This window comes from Antechinus flavipes, chromosome 3 (assembly GCF_016432865.1).
Source record: "Antechinus flavipes isolate AdamAnt ecotype Samford, QLD, Australia chromosome 3, AdamAnt_v2, whole genome shotgun sequence".
In the NCBI taxonomy this organism is placed as follows: Eukaryota; Metazoa; Chordata; class Mammalia; order Dasyuromorphia; family Dasyuridae; genus Antechinus; species Antechinus flavipes.
In genome coordinates this window covers 359,076,601-359,097,021 of record NC_067400.1, presented here as the reverse complement: position 1 = coordinate 359,097,021, position 20,421 = coordinate 359,076,601, and the positions used below count along the sequence as shown (strand labels likewise).

The following is a 20,421-nucleotide window of genomic DNA, read 5'->3' as shown; positions in this document are numbered from 1 at the left end:
AGAGGAATAAAAGAAATAAATATGAATAAAGGCATGGATGCATCTCCAGTTTTCAAATGACCTAAAGTTAGAAGAGTTATGTTGAATGAAAGAGTCAGGATGCAAAAAAGATCTCAAAAGACTAGTAAAGAGAACCAAAATTAATTCAAATGAAATTTAATAGGGATAAATATTAAGTCCTATATTTGAGTTAAAAAAGATCAATTCTTCAAGAAAAGGATAGTGGAGAAATGGCCAGACACTTATTCATATAAAAGGGGAAAAGACTGTGATTTTTAATGAATTTAATGTTAATATGATAAATCAATAAGATGAAGTGGCAGCCAAAAATGTACTTCAGGCTTAGACAACATTTAAAAAGAAAAAATATCTAGTGCATTCTCACTGATTTCTGACCTAATATGGACTCATGTGGAATATTGTATTTAGATCTGGATAGAATATTTTTGGAAGGACAATGACAAACTTGTTTGGATTGATAGGCTAGCCATTAGGAAGATGAATAGACTGGATATCATAGTATAGGAATATTGGTTGAATTAACTGAGAATGTTTAATAATAATACTAATAAATAATAAGCATTTTTCATTGTACTTAACATTTGTAATAAATATCTGTGGCAAGATCTGAGATGAGAGGGGGCAGCTTGATGGCACAGTGGATAGAGTACAGCCCTGAAATCAGGAGGACCTGAGTTCAAATCTGGTCTCAGACATGTAACACTTCCTAACAATAACAATCAATTAGAAGTGAAATGAACTGCAAGAGCAGAGAATAGTTACTTACAACTGAAGCTTCAAAGATTAATGATCACTTTCTAGGGATCTGGTTCATCATATTGTAGTTTAGATACAAGTTAGAGGAGGTGACCTCTGAGTTTCCTTTCAACTTTCAAGATTCCACAATTATTTCACTGTAGGTGAAAGTCGATGTGGACTAGCCTCAAGAATGGATCATGACAAAGAAAGTTGGTTCATAGTTTCAAACCTTTGCTGTTCAATCAGTTAGTTGTTTCCAACTCTTTGTGACTCCATTTGGGATTTCTTGACAAACATATTGGAGGAATAGGTAAACAAATTGTGGTAAACATATAAAATATAATATACAATAAAATATTAAAAAATATTATTGAAAAATAAAAAAATGATGAATATGAAAAGTTCAGAGAAGCATAGAGGATTATGTGGACTGATGCAAAATTAAATAATCAGAACTGGTAAAATGATATGTCCATTGATTACAACAATTTTAATTGGAATGAACAATAAAAATACCAAACATAAATTTTGTAATTTTCATGATAATGTCTGTCAACAAACTCAGATCCTCCTGACTCCAGGCCTGGTACTCTATCCACTGCACCACCTACCTGCCCCAGGTTCATACCTAAATAATGCAAAGATTATATGTAGAAAATTAAGGCTTAATTGTAGCTATTGGCTTTACCAATTTTTTTACAAAAAAAATTAGAGTTGGAAGATTGATATACTTTGAAATTTTGTAAAGGGAATGATAAAAATCAAAGAATTAACACATAAATTTTAATGGTTAAATATTGTGGACCCTGGATTTTTGTTGAATGACCAGACCAGTATTACTAGGAGCAAAAAGCTTGCTAGCCAAAAGAAGAAACTGTACCCCTTCTAATTTCTGGATGAGATTTAAAGTGGAGTAAGTTTCATGATCAAAATATATCTGTTCCCTGAAAAAATAATAAAACAATTAGGGAGAGAGAAAGAGAGAGAGAGAGAGATGCAAGATTGAAATTTACCTTAAGAATCAATCAACAAAATATGAGATTTAGCTACAAAGGATTAGATGGGATTTAGAATGTAGGTATTCCTATTTTATAGAAAGAAGAAGATTTAAAAAAAAAAAACAGATCCAAGTAAAACCTATAATTTATGAAAACCCCAACCTCTTTTAGTAAGTACAAAGAATCTGCTGGTCAAAAAAAGGTTTAATAGTATTGAAAATTCTGTATACTACTCTAAAAGTAATAGAGACAGTTCTTTCTCAAACAGTTCTAGCTCAAAGGAAGAGATATCAGGCAATATAGGGAAAAGTAGGGTAAAGAGGATACTGAAGTGGTAAAACCTGTTGTTCTCTAATGTTATCATTGGAGCAGGAATGAAGGAAGTCACAGAAATGACTTTCTCATCTTTTCTTTTTATATGTGGCTCATGAGCTGCAAGGTTTTCAGCAGCCTCTGTTCACAGTCAGTTCTACTTGCAAATTCCATATGTTTTCTACTATGGAAACTTTGTTACAATTTTTAATTAATTACCCCTGAGACTGAAACTATAATGACATGGGGTAAAGAGAGGGCCAAGGGAAGGGAATATGGACACCATCATTAACAAGAAATGAACTTGTCCATTCTTTTCAGGTACACTCCTAGTACTAATCCAGTTATCTTGCTGTCTTTCTCCTTGTCTCACATACTTTGTGTCCTATTCTTCCATTTAATTTTATTCCATGATTTTCCTGGAAAGACCTCTTTGTTCAGGGTTCAAGTTCAAACTCATAACTAATTAAAGTAATGCTCTTTCCCTCTCCCCCATCCTGATCTTTGCCAAACAATAGACTGAAAACACACTATTTTCTGCCCCATTATCTCATTCGAGAACCACAATTACTTTTAAAGAAATGGGAGAAAAACTTCCTGAGATAAATTTCACAGTATATTTTTTCCACATAGATATAGCTTCAATGTAGAGACTGAAACATGACTTTTTTTCTCTGTGATTGTGTATTTATAATAACAAAAAATAAAAATTATGTATGGCCTTTTCAATAGTCTCTTTTGTGCTTTTGTATATATGTATTCTCTTCTGAGTGGCATAGGATCGCCCTCTCCCCATGTATAGGATTTTAACTCTTAGGCTTACAAATCCTGCATATATGTTCTTCCAACACTGACTCCAGGTGAATTTACTTGTCTCAAGTTCTAGCAGAGTCGAGGGCATAATTATTGTAAGCCACTATGAAAAATGGAAAGGAAGAGGAAATGCCACAAGTATTGCCAATATTTATTGTAGCACATAGCTAAGTGTAAGGAAGTAATAGAACAATGTTTCTCAGAGGATTATTCAAAAGGAAAATGACTTAAATTAACTGTGCAGGCAAACCAACTTATTTACACCCTTTTTGCAATGCTTCACAGAGTCAGTGTTTGGGAGGAATAAAACCTAGGGCCATAAATCAAATCTCCTTTCAGAGAAACTGTTGTGTAGGGAATGGGTTAGGGAGGATTTTTTTTTAAGCTTTTAGATTAATGAAGAATTTTCACAGAAAATTATTAATTACTTCACCCCCACTATAGAATAGAGTTCACTGTAGTTATGTAGGAGTCAATGGTATTCTAAGTACAGCTTTTGATGAAGTAATCGGCTGCTTCTGGGGCCTGTTTCAGCTGCCCAGGGCGTGCTTCAAATGTAAATGACTGCCAAATGGATTCTTTCTACATTCCAGCCAATTAAAATACATTTAAAGTGCAGCTGGTGGAAAGGAAAGCCATGTGATTGTGAGGGGGAACTTTGGGGCCAGGAGACAAAAAAACAAACTTTTTTTTCTGCCCAGGACACCCCGTATTCCCCCCAACCCCACCACACCTCCCCGCGCAAGCCAGCGGAGCATTTAGGGGAAGCGGAGAAAGTCATAAAAGAGACTATCTTTAGCTCCTGTCAGAATCAAAGATGACACTTTTAGCACCACCTTAAAAGACACAAAGCCGGGAGTGTGTTTGTTAGGGTGTCAGTTTTCTACCCCTACCTCTTGAAACCCTGTATGTTGGCGGGCTGCCCGATGTGGTGTTGCATACAAATATTGACAGAAGACAGCGGTATTTGTTAAACCCGGACTGGGGAAGTCAGTGATTAAAACTCTGGAAGGAAGATCCGAAAAAAAAAAAATCCCTCTCCTCAATAGCTTTAGAGCGTTGCCCAATGAAAGAGAAAGCACTGAGTTGGGCACAGCGAAAACACTGCGCTGCCCTGTCTGCCATGCCTTTTAGGTAAGGACAGAGCCCCCTCTACCCCCTCCCCCACTTTAATGTTTATGTCTGCATAGAATTGACGACTTGCTGGCAGCCTCAGCTCTTTGATTGACAAACTGAATGTTTGCCTGGGATTTTTCTCCTTTTGGAGAACGCGATGGGATGTTCTGTGTTAAATAGATAGGACTTATCCTGCCGTACGGGGCGGCCCAATTCCGGGCTGCCAGGGGTTTTAAAGGCTTGGCTGTCTGCTGACCCGTCTTTCTACCTGCTTGCATAGAGGTGTCTGGTGCTGTGTTCTGTTTGATTTACAACTACTTTCTGCTTTCCCACCAATACCTGAGATGAAGTTATTTCTCTGTCTGTCTTTCTGTCTTTCTGTCTGTCTCTCCCTCCCCCACTCCCCACCCCCCTGCTTCTGCTGTGTCTGTGTTTCTGTCTTTCTGTCTATCTCTGTCTCTGTCTCTCTGTTTCTGTCTCTCAAAAGTTTAATTCCATTCTTCTTATGCCTTAGCTTTGAAAAGTGATTTCTGCGTGAGTTTATAATCAATCTAACATTAACAGCTTCATATTCAAAAGCAAAAACATAAATACTTGAATATATCCCATATTATCTTGACTTATTATCATTCCTAAAACAGATTTTTTAGATCAGGTAATACTTCTCAATTACTCTTTCTTGATCTATTGAAGAAACAATTCAACATGCACTGTCTCTTTGATGCATTATACTTGCGAGAAAGAAGGAAGGAAGGAAGGAAGGAAGGAAGGAAGGAAGGAAGGAAGGAAGGAAGGAAGGAAGGAAGGAAGGAAGGAAGGAAGGAAGGAAGGAAGGAAGGAAGGAAGGAAGGAAAAGAAAGAAAAGAAGAAAAAGAAAGAAAAGAAAAAAGAAATGAAGAAAAAGCACCATTCTATAGATCATTCCACTGTATCTTCTACTCTTGTGAATTGTAAATGGGACAGAGAGTAGGCAGAAGGCATGGATTTCTAGCCATCAAATTACCAGCCTAAAACATACACAGTTCCTGATTGTTTCCTATTTTTGCATGTCACAATCAGCTCTTTTTGGCTTCACTTTTGTTCATTGCAAACAAAGAATCTTGCCCATTTCATGGTAAAGGATCACATTGCATTTCGAGGAGTTCAGCTCAATAAGCCTTATTAATCTTTACTGTGCCAGTAGCTCTGAGGCCAGGCCAAACTGAGGCTTTCAGAAACTGTCTAGGTACCTGCTGCCAAAATAAATGTTGGGCAGCCTGGAAGGGGGATTTTAAGGAATCTTGCAATTGCACAGTTTTATCCATTGAGTTTGCAGGAACCTAGGAAAGTTGAAACTCCAAAGATTTCAAAAAGAACCCATGCAAATCTATACCCTCTGTGTGTGAGAGCAACTTGTGGGGGATCATCAGTTCGCACACAAGTATGTGTGTCTATGTGTGGGAGTGTGAATAAGGAGCTAGACTGAATGACTGTTGTGTTTATGAAATGGGGGTTGTGTGAACCAATACATATGTGAACGAATAAAGCTTTCTTGCCAGTGGCAGATCCAAAGCTTGGAGAAACACTGAGTTCTATACATGGGAATGGGGGGAAGGAAGCACTTCACCCAGATAGACTAGAGTATTTGTAGCAGTATAGAATAACAAAGGGCCTATTTAAAAAAAAAAAAAAAAAAAGGAAAGAAAAAAAAACTTTTACAGAAGAAAGAGCAATAATGGCTAATGATGACCAACTCCAACAAGCTAAGTACCTGCATGCCTGATTCTATGATGAATAGATTAATGAGTTCAATAACTACCAGGTTGGTAATGAAGGAAATAGATTTGGGTGTTGGGATTAGTCAATAAGGGATTTTCAGGGGCTTAAGAACTATTGTCAGCAGTTAGAGGCAACTAAGTGGTACAATGGATAGAATAGTGGATATAAAAGCAGGAAGATCTGAATCCATATTTTGCCTTAGATACTGATTAGTCATTTATTTTCTATTTGCCTCAGTTCTCTCATCTGTAAAATGGATATAATAGCATCTATCTATCATTATTATTGTGAGGATAAAATGTGTGTAAAAATGTAAAAAAAAAAATGTATGCAATTCTCAAGCACTACATAAATGCTAGTTTCTTATTCTCCTCCTCCTTCTGCTTGTTGCCCTCAACTTCTCCTTCTCAAATTAAGGGATGAAAACGGTATTTTCATCAAGGAGTTTTCAGTTCAATCAAGGAGATATATTTTATAAATATGCAAGAGAAATTATAGAACATACACTCTAAGTCTTTGAATTTTCAGATGAATAAACTAAGGCCCAGAGAAGTTAGGTACATCAGACCTTGACTAATAATATGTGAATGATTATCTAAAAGAGAGTTTTCCCAAGTTGGAGCTGTGGACTGTAAGAGGTATATAAACTGACTAATCAAAGGTAAGAAAATGGATATCTTACCTTCCCCAGATCATAAGGATCTTCTCAAATAAGCATCGGCTACATTTCCCATGTCACCCCTTTCTTTTGATGTACAAGTTTTCATTCCCCCAATTTCTGCAATGCAGATATCCTTAGCAGCAACTATAGAGTACCATTATAAAATGTCTATGTCTCTTCTTACCTTCTATGTCCACATCACTGATTGATTATACCAGATGCTCCTTGGAGTATGCTTTAAAACAATGATTGGAGTATAAGAAACCCATTTCCACCATCACCTCTCTTTCTATTTTGGGTTGGACTGAGATGGACAACATGAGAAACATGAATAGCTTCTGATCTGTAATTTGGATTTCATTACATTATTTTTCCCCTTATGCTCTCCCCTTTTCCAGAATTCTTTTTTACTTTCTGCAGAACCATCACCTATCTCTGTCACTCTGGTTGACAACTTTATTCAATATTCTCTATCATTTTGCATATTTATTTAGTTGCCAAATATTTTTATTTCTGCCTCTTACAATAGCTCTCTTGTCTCTTTAATTAATTCTAATTACATCATCTAGGTCTTCATCACCTCTTGTCATCACTATTATAGCAGCCTCCTAATAGAACTAATAGCCTCAAGTCTATTCTTCAATCTACTCTTCTGAATAACTGCCAAAGCCACTTCCCTGCTCAATAAATTCTAGTGATCCCCATTGACCTTAAGATTAAATATTATTTTATCTTTATCATTCTTTAAAAATGTTTTTGTGTAAGATTTATAATCTACATAATTATTACTCAATAAATCAAGTGAACAAATATTTCTTAAGTGATTACTCTGTTAGGCATCTTGATAAGTATTGAAGATAAAAATAAAAGCAAAAAGCAGCCTAGACTCTCAAAGAGCTTCTATCCTTATGATACAAACAGTAATAAATAGTCATTTAAATTTTATACATATTCATAGATGTACACATATATGCACAGATGTGTGTATGTATATGTTTGTGTGTGAATATATACATATATGTACACATATCTATCTATCTAGATATATAAATGTGTGTACATGCACATACATACACAGAGAGAAAGAGAGATTCCCTTTAATCTACAATGACCTTAGGTCATTGTAGATAAAGAGAATCTGGAATCAAAAGTCTTTCTTGAAACTGGAAGTCAGAAGACCAGAATCCCTTCTTTCCTAAATTCTAATCAATTCCATCTTAGGCTCAGAGAAGTGGATAATACTTCCACCAAGAAGAAGAGCTTTATGCAAATAGAGTTTGAACCATAGATTACATTTTTCCCTTGGGACAAATTTTTTTTCAGTTATTTGCAAAAAATCTATGGGGCCAACCTTGAAACCTGTTAACTATACAATTTAGCATTTTTAAAACACATGGATCATTTTCTTGGTTTCCTAAGCAACCAATTTCTAATATTGTTGAAACTAAAATCATTAAGGGAACATTAAGAGTATATACAGAAGACATGGCAGAACACTACTTGAGAAGGCATTACAAAGACAACTTACCTAAGTATATGCAGAACATAAATGCATGTTTTAAAAATTCATGCATATTCATTATACAGAGCAATCAATCATATACAACCAAGCAAAGCTTAGCTAACAAGCAAGATTGGCTAGTTGTAACAGCATCATAGTTATTAGATCTTTATAAAAATATGGTCCCAAGCTCTAGTCAACTCTGCCACTCATGTAGGTACAGAACACTGAGAAGTCTATATTAATGAGAAAATTCTTATGCAAATAGACTTTGAATCATAAGTCACATTTACATCTATACATACTTGCAGATATATATATATGCAATTTCACTGCAATTTATATTCATTTGTAGAGAATTACTGAGTAGTAGTAGTATTAAATTCAATAGAAACAAGGCCACTAATCCATACAAAAGGATTCCAGCAGCTCTATAATAAATGAATTTTAAAATGTAATGTTGTGGGCATTTTATTAAATTTTTGTTAAATATTTTAAAATTACTATTTAATCTCATGCTGTGCTTGGGAAGATAATGGCCTCCTATGACTAATGAGCTACAATGCTTGACACTTTTTTCCTTGAGAACTAAAAAAAATTAAATGACTTGTCCAGATTATATAACCAGTATGTGTCAAAAATGGGACTGGAGATCAGGTTCTCCTAGTTTCAAAGACATCTCTATTATCCACTGTGCCAAGTCATCTTTCTTGGGGCTGTGGGCTCTCTCTAACTCCTTTCCTTACTCTAATTAATTAGCTCTCTTAGGGAATAGCATATTTTGCTCAACTTAATTTTCTGATTTGAAGATTGGATCTCAATCCCTTTTTTCATTTAATTCTTATTGAAAATATTTCTTTATGGAAGCTGGCCACTTGTCACAAATGATAGAAAGTGAATTCATTTTGTTTGTGGCATGAACTAAATAGCCACTAACTTCTTGTCCATCTCTCAAGTTTTGGGATTTTGACTTTCTCCTTTTTTCCACTCATCAATGGGGCTGGCAGGTCAAAATTTGGAGTGTTAGCAGTACTTGCATGGGACTATAGAAGTTGCAAGAAATTGAGCTTGAACTCTGGAAGGATTTTATGAAAAACCATTATAGTAACGTGGTACATAAGTGTTTAAAAATGTCTGCTGAATTTGAATTTGAATTGAGCTGACTCTTGACTGACCTCAATCCCTGATATTTATACCATTTGTCACTTTTCCCTCAAAGTAGAATGTTGTTGAAGAAACAACCATGAAATCTAGTTAAGTGATGGTTCCATTCTAATTTGGTTTTAATTAATTGAGAAAGCATCAATTCAATATTGTTATTCTTGACTGAAAAAGAAAGCTGCTACTTGAATGGGATATGAGTCTACCATTTGAAAACAAAAAGGAGGTATATTGGAGATGTGTTTTTTGCAATAAGAGTCAGTTTGGATCTGGATGAGGACTGTTTAAGTGGATCAGTAGTAATACTAAAGAAAAGCATAATGAAAATTTAACAGTATAGGCCTGGGGATCAGGACTCCTCAATTCAAATCCTTGCCCTAGCACTAACTGTGACTTTGGAAAAGTCACTGAAGTTCTCTGTTCCTCCATTTCTTAAACTCTCAATTGGAAGAAGTAATATTTGTCTCATGGCTTTCTGAGGACAAAATGAAATAATAAATATGAAAATTCTTTGTAAATGGTACAATTGTGGCGTGTCATTTCCTTTGTGGCTAACTTTTTTTTTCTCCACCTGGTGAATTTATCAGCATTTAATGTTCAATGATAGAATTAGAACTAAAATATCGCCTATTTAGGTCCTTTCATTATGCAAATGATGAAATTGAAATTGCAGTTTTCTTAGATAAATATGAACATAGATTGGTATTCTCTGGACACACACCAGCTGCTGCTAGTCCAATGTCCCAAAAGTGTTTTGGATGGGAGCAGGAAGCTTAACAAGTGGTCACCTAGTTTTGGACTAAAGACTTTCAATGTTGGGGAACTCAGTTACTCCTAATCCCAGACAGTTAATTCTATTTTGTATAGTTTTAATCTGGCTACTATACCCAAATGGCTCTGTAGGCAGGTGACCTTGCATAGTCCTCCTTTACTTAAATCCTATTCATTTGCAAGTCATGGTCTCACCTCTCTGATATCATGGTCCTCTGAGAATGAAGGTCAAACAGCAATTGTTGGGATGGTATTTTTGCCAATATAAATAATATATAATATGTAAACAATATAAGTTATATATATATATACATATATATATATATAGTTGAAATTCAACCCATTATTCCTGGTTCTTCCCTCTGAGGCTAAGCAGAACAAAGTTAACCTCTCTTTTATGTGATAGCCATTCAAACACTTCATGATACCCATTACCACCTCAGAAACCTTTTCTAAGTTAAACATCCCTGGTTCCTCCAGCAGATCCTCAGGTGGTATGCTCTCCACTTTACTAATATTCTCCCTAAAATATGCTACCCAGAACCCAGATCAACCCAGGAGTCCTCAAACTTTTTAAATAGGGGGACAGTTCACTGTCCCTCAGACTGTTGGAGGGCCAGACTATAGTAAAAACAAAAACTTTGTTTTGTGGGCCTTTAAATAAAGAAACTTCATAGCCCTGAGTGAGGGGGATAAACGTCCTCAGCTGCCACATCTGGCTGGCAGGCTATAGTTTGAGGACCCCTGCTTGGACTGACCAGAGCAGATTACAAGACAGAACTATCTGTTGTCTTCTGATTCCTAGATACCTTACCTCAATACTTCAAAAAATTTGTTATTTCATCCATGTAGTTATTGCATTCAAAAAGAAGCTACTCTCTTAAGAGTTAGAGATGGTATCTATTATTCCACAACCCCTACAACATTGATTATTGCCTTTTTGGGGTTATTTTTGCCAATTTGCAGTGTAAGGTGAACTCTCAGGGCTGTTTTGACTTAAAAACATTTTCTCTTATCATTAATTATTTGACATTTTCTTTACTATATATGTGTGTATAGAGAGATATGCGCACACGCGCGCACACACACACACACACACACACACAAATATATAGAACTCCAAATCCAAACTCTTATCAGTAATGTTTCCCCCCCACATTTGAATATTTGCTTTCTTTTCCTGATATGCTAATATTGTCTATACAGAAACTTTTCTACTTCATGTAATCATGAAGAATTGTCTATTTTATCTTTTATAGTCATCTGTATTTCTTGTTTCATTTTTCTCTTCTTTTTAAAAAAATAGTATGATCTTTAGTACTAAGATCTTGCAGACCTTATTATATATTGTTGAATATAGTATATTATAATGGTGTCAAACTCAAAAAGAAATGAAAGTCAGTAAACTTTACATAAAAATTCCTGATGGCTGTATAATGCCTTAGAAAAATGCATGTCAATGTTACTACATTTTATTATATTTATCTTATTAGTTAAATTGTTCCTTATTACATTTTAATCAAGTTATATGTGTTTATTACCTCTCATGTAAAATTTTGGTCTGAGTTTAATTTATATCAGTCTACATTCCAAGAAGTGTTTATCAAATAAGTATTTTTTCACTGGGTTTTTAAAATACTTTTTTCATTTTTCAAACACTGGATAATTGAGCTCCATTGTTTCTGATTTTCCATTGTCTTGTTTGTTCCATCAGTCTATCTCTAACTTTTATACCATACCAGATAATTCAGGTAACTTTTGCTTTAAAATGTTCTCTGAGGTCTGGAAATATTATTCCTCCTTTATTTGTATTTCTTTTCATCATTTTCCTTGATATTCTAGTTCTTTTGTTTTTCCAAATGAATTTTGTCATAATTTTATCAAGTTCTTTGAAGTTCCCTTGGTAATTTGACTGATATATTTAAAAGTGTCAATTACTTTTGGTAGTTTTGTCAACCTTTTTTTATATTCCCACAACCTAATCATGAGCACTGAATATTCCTCCAGCTATTAAAGTTGCTTTTTTATTTAAGGTACATTTTATAACTAAATTATACAAGTCTTTTGTGAACTTTAGTAGGTTGAAACACAGAAATTTTATGCATATTATAATTATTTGGAATGATAGTTCCCTTTCTATTATTTCTTCTTGTATGTTGTTATTGTTACTGAAAATGCTATTAATTTTTGAAGGATGAAACTTTGTTGAAGGTATTAATTTGCCTAAATTAGTATCTTGTTGATTCTCTAGGATTTTCCCAATATATCACCATGTCATCAGCAAATAGGGACAGTTTTATCTCTTGACTTATCTTTATGTTTTTTAATTTCTTTCTCTTATGATATTGGTATTGATACCACTTCTAGAATGAAATCAAATGATAATGGGGAGAATGGGCATTCTTTGTTTTCTCCTAAATTTACTGAAAAAATTTCTAGTGTATCTGTAATGTATATGTTGTTTTCTCTTGGTTTTAGATAAATGCTTTTTTATGACATTAAAAATTACCCACTATGTCTGCCCTTTGTAGAATTTTTGTCAAAAGATAGTGTTATAGTTTGTCTATGGATTTTTCTGCATCATAGAGATGATCATCATGTGGTTTTGGATGTTTTGTTGTTCAATATGATTAATTATGGTCATTGCTTTCCTACTGTTGAACCATTTTTACAAATACTTCATCATAATAAATAATTTCTTGGATAAATTGCTATTGTTTAACAGAATTTTGTTTGGAATTTTTGAGTCAGTATACATTAATGATATTGGCCTATAGCCTTCCTTCTACGTTTTATCATTTATTATTTTGGAAATTGGGATTACATTTGTCTCATAAAAGGATTGTAATAGTTACTTTCTTACTATTTGGTTAAAATTATAAAAATGGATATTAATTATTCTTTAAAAGTTTGAAAGACTATTTCTATAAATCTTTCAGGACCAGGAGACTTCCCTTCCACTCTCACCTCCTGTTTTTGCTATTTTTTTCCATGTAGATTCCATGTAGATTCTTTTTCTGATCTGGCTTTTTAAGACTTTTTTTACGTAGTCTGCTGATATTTTGTATTTTTAAAGTGTTTTGTGCGTGCCTGTGTGTGTGTGTGTGTGTGTGTGTGTGTTCTGTGCTTTGTTGACATCTAATTATACAAATATGATTATTCTTTTTTACTTTTCATTGATATTTTATTGATTTGATTTTCTGCCCTCTTCTTTTTAATTCAATTAGCTAGATGTTTATCAATTTTATTATTTAATTATTTTTAAAGAATCAACTTTGTTTTATCATTCCTCTTTTGGTTTTCAATTTATTTATTTCTCCTCTAATTTTCCATTTCTCCTTTTTTTGTGTTTGTTTTACTTTTGTTTATTTGGTGACTTTCCAACTTACAAAAGCACACTCAGTTCATTTACCCTCCTTTTTTTATTTTTTATGTATGTGTATGAGGATATGCTCTTTCTCCTGAGAACTGCCTTAGCTGTATGGCAGAACTTTTTAATATGTTGTTTCATCATTATCACTTTCTTTCACATGATTTTTTTTTTGTATATTCTTTGACTCAATCATTATTTTGAATGTCATTGTAAAGTTTCCATTTGGGACTATGTCTTTGGTTTGTGGTTTGTGAACTTGTGACTATTTTTAGTGTGTTATAATCAAGGTACAAATTAACTGTTTCTGCCTTTTTGTAAGTTTATAATATCTTTGTGGGTCAGTTTTTGTACAAGTTCTGTGTGGTATTAAGAAACATGCAGTTAGTTTGTTTTTGTTTTTGTTTTTACAGTATCATTTAGAAGATGTCAAAAGTCTTTTAGCTCTATAGTTATCCCTTGCACATTGTGACTTTCCCCATTGTGGTTTCAGTATATTGCAGGTCTGCATAAAAAATTAAATGGAAATTTTTAGGGAGATTTGCAGAAGTCACAGACAACATATGAAAGCCATCAAATGATACAGAAAAAGTTTTGAAACTTAGGAATGCATAAAATATATGTAAAAAGTGTATGTGTTTTACTTAACATTAATCTATATATACCCAATGACCAAATACTTAATCCAAATTGTTCAGTAAGGGAATGTAAATATCCTATAAAAGAAAAAAAAAGAAAGAGTTAGACTTCTCTGTATGAAGAGAGGGCCAAAAAGTTGTTTTACCCATTCACATTTAAAATTGTGTTAAAGTAATTTTTTTTGTCTCTAATATAGGTTTTTCTTGAGTTATGATTTCTTCTTTTTTTCTGCTGTAAACACAGTACTATGTTGATGTAGCTTTATAACAAATGGTTTTCTTCCTCCCTGTAATGGGCTGAGGCTTGAGTTGATGCACTGAGGTCCCAAGCACATGAGACTAAATAGTAATTGGACCATACTCTATTAATATATAAGCTTAGAGAAAGAATGACCCCCGCCCACTCTTTGTGCAAGTCCTGATGTGTTGTATAGGAAATGACGATTTTGGTACGTGGAAGCAGGGGAGTGGAAAAGGAAGGAGAAGGAGAGACTGCTTGCATTGCCATTGCAACGGCTTTTCAGCTCAGGTCTCTCTCTGCTAGCTGGCTTCCTGTCGCAGCTGCCCATATTGCTATCGCAATCTTTTTTCACCTCTTCACTTCAATAAAGATTGAAGATTTTTCCCTTAACCTGAATTCCTGACTCAGGCTGATTTTTAATATGCGGACATTACACCTCCCACTCTCAATCTCCCTCCCCTTTGTTACCCTTTTTCATTTGGAAATTTTTCTTAAAAGTTACTTTTCCCCCCTACTTTTGACTATTTAAAAAATTTCCCCTCTACTTCCTTTTTTCTCAGTCAAATATATTTCCCTCTCCTTCTTCTTCAACTAGTACTATTCATTGTTGTGTTTTTAAATGATTTGGATAAAATTCTTGGCTTGACATTAAGAAGATTCATCTTTCTGAGTTCAAATCTAACCTCAGGCACTTATTGACTATATGAACCTGGGCAAGTCACTTAACCCCATTTATAACATCATAAAATGAGTAGGAGAAAGAAACGCCAAATCGCTACAATATCTTTGCCAAGAAAACTCCAAATGGTGTAATGAAGAGTCAGACAGTACTGAAAATCTCTGAATAACCACAACAATTCTGAAGCATATTTTTCTCACACTCTTCATTATCCTTCCTCTCTTCTAGTGTATCCTAAATCATCTTTTGTTGTTGTTGTTTCATCATCCTTTTAATTATCTAGCCTTTCAATGTTCTCCATAGTTCTCATGAAATAATAACTGGACTCTCCACTGACTGTAATTTCTTCTCCTACCTTGTAGACCTTGCCCCATGAAATCCCTCTTTTTTAAAATTGTACCACATTGCCAGAACAATGCCAATTCTAGCAGGTGACAAAGAGAACTACTATCTCAGAGTGATATCCCCCATAGTATCTCCCTAATTATGCACACTGTTACTAATTTAACACATTATTATTATCATCATCATTACCATTTGTCTTAAATTCTTCTTCCTGGATTTATCCTCCACCCCAGTCCTTCAGGATCCAGTTGGAGTTCCAACTTGTCTCCTCCCAAGGTAGCCTACATGGTATTTTCAAGCACTTAATTCTCCAGATCATATCCAGCACAACCTCCTTTCAATCTCTTAAAAGAAAATCTTTCATTACCCAGAGAAATATTTATCAAAAGAATGCCTTTTATCACTAAAGCACAGTTTTCCTCCTTCCCCAATTTCACATCATACTTTTCTCTCTATTTTCTTGCTTCCCTTTTCCCTTTCACCTATTGTGTAAGGTAACACCACAACAACCAAAGATTGATTTGTATATAAAGAACTGTCATTTTCTGACCATTTCAGGTCCACCTCTTCACTATTATTTCCACCTCTGCCATTCCCTCATCTCTATCTCCTTGTATTCCATTTAGAAAGAAGCTTCTTACTGGTTTTTCTGTTGTTATTCTGTTACTGTTGTAGTCCTTATTTCTCTTACTTTTCCCTTGTCTAGGATGTTTGAGAAGCAAATCATTTCTTTAGGTCTGATTTTCTTTTTAAAAATGTTTCCAACACCTCTTTATTATAAAATTTCTATCCTTTTTCATTTATACTTGAACTAAGATTTGCAGAATATGACATATTGGGATATATCCTCTTCTCTATTGCTCTTCATCTTATTCCATTTCTTCCTATATTTTGATGTGTACAGAATAGTCTTGTGTTTTTCAGATTTCCTTTCTTTTGTTTTTGAAGGTCTTTTTCATAGTCGGCAGAACTTTTCTTGATTGATTTGTTAAATTTAACAACTATATATCTTGGAGTTTGCTGATTTGGTCTTTTTTTCCCCCTTTAAAGGCAATCTGAATAATTTTAATTAGCATTTCATTTTATTTTTATATTATTTCTATTTTATCAATTATTTTGCTGTTGAAGACATAATTTTTGTCCTTAAAATCTTCATTTCTCTTTTAAATCATTTAGGAACAGTATATTGTTCCATATTCTCTTCCAGAAGTTGGTTTTCTGGAGGGAAATAAATAAGTAAAGGGTTAATTAATTTGATTAAAATATGAAAGAAGAAAACCAAATTACTAGTATCATAAGTGAAAAAGGTAAATGTACCATCAAGATGAAATTAAAGCAATTATTTGGAATTTTTGTCCTATTCTATGTCAGTAAAACTGATAACCTAAGTGAGATGAATGACTATTTACAAAAATATATATTATTTAGATAAACAGAAAATGAAATAGAACAATTAAATAACTCTACCTTGAAATAACAAATTGAATTAGTCATAACTGAAAATTTCCCAGGACCAGATGGGTTTACAATTGAATTGTAACAAATATTTAAAGGAAAATTCCAAAACTGTACAAACTGTTAGAAAAAAAATTGATAAATTCTTTTTATGATATATGATTTTATAATATATCAAAATATGGTTTTGATACTTAAACCAGGAAGAACAAAAACATAAAAAGAAAACTGTAGGCCAATTTTCCTAATTAATATTAGTGCAAACATTTGAAAACATAGGAGCAAGTAAACTACAACAATATATCACAAAACTCAGACATTATTTTCTGGTGGGATTTATACCAAGCATGCAGGGCTAATTCAATACTGGGAAAATTACAATCATAATTGACTATATCGATAACAAAAGCTACAAAAATCTTGGTTTTATCAATATATTCAGGGGGAAAAAATCCTTTGACAAAATATAATATCTTCAACCATACTGGAGTCCTATATAGTTCCCCTTTTATAATGCCTTGTCCCAATGTTCTGTCCTGCTCACTATTCTTCAGTTCTCTGACCCACCACTACTAGTATAGAAAGCTGTTATGCTGGTGGTATGAGGTTTATTTCTGTATTCTCTATTTCTCAGGCTCTGGGAGGAGGAGCATGTAGAAAATTGGTTTGAGCTCTGTTTTAAGCCCAGACACATGTCTTATCCCTTTACCTTTGTTCCTCCACTCTCCTAAACAGACTTCTATAGCAAATAATGCTACTACCAAACCTCTAGCTAATCTTAGCTTGTTGCCCTAAATAAAGGTTATTTAGGCTGAAGGAATTCTGTGTCGATACTTGTCTATCATGCTCTCAGCAGACTTCTACAAGTTGGACCCTAAATCTTTACAGCACTAGAAAGAGGGAGAGAACACTAAACTAGAAGGATAAATTTTGGTACAAGTCTTTGGGTTAGGTCCTCAGATTGGCTAGTATAGTCCAACACTGGTGAGCAGTATGGAAGGGGTACTGACTGAGCCAAAGGAAATATTTTATTTTATTTTCTAGTTTATATTACAGTTGTCCTAAATCAAGGAAACAGTTCAAGTTGCTTTACCTTTGCTGTACAATTTAAATTTTGAAAGAAATTGGAAGGTTTTGGGCATTAGAATATTTCTAGTCTTCCATCTTATTGATCACATGATCCTGTAATCATTTTCTTTTAACTGCTTGTATAAGGAATCTAAAGAGTAGAAATTAAGAGAGATTTAGTAAAGCTATTTTACAATGGTGACAACATAGAGACGGTTTTCTTATCTCTTCAGACTATGTAATGAAAAGGAGGCAAAATAGAATAAAGTAGGTAGAATAATAGCAATAATAATAATAATAACTAACATATAAGTCTTTAAGGCAGCACAATAAAAAAAATCATTTGATCCAGAAACAGAAAACTTGGCTTTAAAAATTGTTTTTATTTCTTGTTCTCTATGTAATAAGAACCTTCTGGGTTCACTTTCCAGAATCAGAGATGCTATATTTTTAGTATCCTAGGAGTATGACTGAGGGTTTTGGAGGGTTTTGGGTTCGGTAAGTGCTAAAACTGGTTTACCTAGGCCAGTTTGTTAAATTTTCATCATGAACATTTGCACATCAGAGATCAGAAAATGGTACCAATTAGATTCATTGTTTTGTTTATTATTTAGACTTAAGAAAGTGATGTAGAACAATTAAGCATTGCAGATTAATCATAAAAATATATTTTTTTCCAGAGAGCTGGAAATTTATCAGTATACCTCTGGTTTGGAATGACTTTTCTGTAATATTATTGGCTTGACCTCTCCCCCCTTCCCCTCCCGCCCCCTTTTGGTTCTGTTTCTCCACTGTTGGAGACAATGAAGGCTATTTGGATTTCATTCAGTCACTTAACATTAGTTAACTTTCATAAAAGGATATTTATTTTGAATATATTCAGTAATAGAAGAACAAACATTTTCTTGAAATGTCTTGAGGGAAAATGCTCTCTATGTCGCTTCAATACTTGGGAAGAGTGGGCTCAGAAATAGCATTGTTTCTACATAGCATTGGTTCCACAAGTTCACATCCAGATATGGCATGATTACCAGATGAATTTTTTTCTTAAGTACCATTGGACTAAACCTCAAAGGTAACACCTTTAGTGAATTCTGGATTAACTGAAAAACCTGTCATGAACTCACCTGACACTGGATGCCTGGATACCTTAATCTATTGACTTTTTGAAATGCATGAGATTGTAACCTTCAATTTTTCCACTTGAAGTGAAAGTACAAATATATAAACAAATGACCAAAAGCCATTTTCATGGTGTCACATGTCAGTCTTCCAAAATAGGGAATACACTATCACCTTAGGCAACCTATCTCATATTAGGACAGTTCTAATTATTAGGAAAGTTTTTCCTTACAGCAAGCCCAAATCTACCTTTTTACAGCTTTCTTCAATTATTTTCAGTGCTAAGCAGGACATCTAATTCCTTTTTCACATGACAGGTTTTCAGATATTTGAAGACAACTACTATTTTTTCCTTGAGTCTTTTCTTCTCTAGGTTAAATATCTTCACCTTATTATATGAAATGGTATCCAGATCTCTCACTATTCATATATTTCTTTTCTGGAAATATTCCAAATTTTCAATCTCCTTCCTGAAATATAATGCCTAGAATTCAATGTAATATATAGTACAATAAGTGCAGAGTACAGCATGACTATTAATTCCCTTTTTCTGGATACTACATGTTTTTTACTGCAGCCTAATCCTGAATTATCTTTCTCTCTCTCTCTCTCTCTCTCTTTTTTTTTTTTTTTTTGCTGCCAAGCCATTCTTTTGACTTATTCTAAGATTGTAGTACTTCCAAATCTTCAGATCTTTTTCATACAAACTAGTTTCTAGACAAGTCACCTACTCTAGTCATAGGGAATCAACTCATTCTTTCATCTAGATAGGTTAAGATAGGAAAAAATATTAACAAGGAATTACGTTCCAAAATTTGTGAGAAGATTAAAGAGCACCTAAATGTCTTAATGATTTAATTCTCCAGTACATGCCAAAACCCTGAAAGAATATTGGAATGTGATTGTTGAATTTCTGTCAGTGATCAAAATCTAGTTTTGCAATTCCTTATGTGTAGTTTTGTATGGTATAGATTCATAAAGAATAGGTTTTGATAGACTAGTTTAATTTCTTTTCTGATAGACACATTTGATTAGGAAAATTTCAAAGCTCTGGAATCCTTGCATTTCAGCAAGGTATTTAATTGGGTAATTTGAGTAATTTTTTGATATCCTTGGGAATAAGATGGAAAGATGTAGATTGGATGATAGCGATTTTAGCTGGGTTCAGAAGTGGTTAAATGACTAGACCCAAAGAGTAGTAATTAACAATATTCTTTGATCTAGATAATCATATTTTTTCTTGGTTTAGACGAGAGGAATTTGTATGCCAGATGTCAAAATAACTTAAGAGAAATAGTGGAAAAATATACAGATACTTGAATCCTCTAAATCACATATTGATTCCAGGCCCCAGAATTCTCTTCTTCAGGATATATAACAGGTTCATTCAACCAGAAGGATTCCATTCCATATTGTGCATAATTAGAGTTGAATGACCATCCATTTTGCTTTTGTTCCCCATTTCTATTATAATTTCAATAAAGGAAGAAGTATTCTTGGGGGCTCTTAGTAATGATTGATCAGGCTTCAAGCTCTGTGAAATTGAAGCCTACTCCCTATTTGATCCATATGCAGGACATTCAATGATGTTTAGGTCAATGAAGGGAGATAAGTTCTCCCCTTCTTTGTTATGAATGGTCATGTGGAAATATA

At 33.8% G+C, this 20,421-nt stretch overlaps 1 protein-coding gene across 1 annotated transcript in view; it reads left to right on the top strand.

The window, feature by feature from the left end:
* Positions 1-3,619: 3,619 nt before the first annotated feature.
* The window catches only part of NCKAP5 (NCK associated protein 5), a 1,106,193-nt gene continuing 1,089,391 nt past the window's right edge, over positions 3,620-20,421 (top strand). Inside the window, exon 1 of the mRNA XM_051985772.1 lies at positions 3,620-4,016. The gene's annotated coding sequence lies outside the window, so the exon portion shown is untranslated. The remainder of the gene's footprint in view (positions 4,017-20,421) is intronic.